A 709-nucleotide genomic window follows, 5' to 3' on the forward strand; every position below is an offset into this window, starting at 1 on the left:
TAAGTTGTAAAGAATAATGCATTTTAACACTAGAACCGCCAGAGGTCGCTGTATACCTAAAAGCGCCAGCAGGTAAATTTTACCCACACACGACAGCTGTTTTTGAATGGCTAAAGAACATATTTCACTGTATTATGCCACTGTCTTCACAAAGAAGTGTCTAGAGTCATGAAATGATTATGTCTAGTCATCAACTATATTTTTATCCTGTTGTTTTATGTTCAAGACTTTTTAATGCAGGCTACACTAATCCATAACGGTCAGTAGCCTAAGCTAAAAAAAAAAGCCTGCACTGACAATGGAAATTAGAAGGTAGTAGCCTAAATATTTGGGTGGTGTAATATTATAATACAATGTCATTAATCAATATAGTAATATAACCCATGCTATTTAAATGACTAAAATAGCCTATAGACAATAATGAGCAATAATAATTCACCACACTGCATAGGATGATGCGATGACAAATTCAAGCGCACAGCTTCACCTAAATATTTATTAATTTGTTTAGTTATATAATTTATAATTTGAATAAGAGAACAATACCATTAAACTTTGGTTTTATTCATAACATCATATAGATCGGATTTTTTTTTTTCTTCAGGAAATGACCAGACTACAATAACACAGTAGCGAACAATAAACGATATGGCAAGACAAAAATTTTATAATTAAACCAAAGTTTGACCAATTAGAGTAACGTTAGGCT

Source organism: Sinocyclocheilus anshuiensis, unplaced genomic scaffold (genome assembly GCF_001515605.1).
Source record: "Sinocyclocheilus anshuiensis isolate Anshui unplaced genomic scaffold, SAMN03320099.WGS_v1.1 scaffold417, whole genome shotgun sequence".
In the NCBI taxonomy this organism is placed as follows: domain Eukaryota; kingdom Metazoa; phylum Chordata; class Actinopteri; order Cypriniformes; family Cyprinidae; genus Sinocyclocheilus; species Sinocyclocheilus anshuiensis.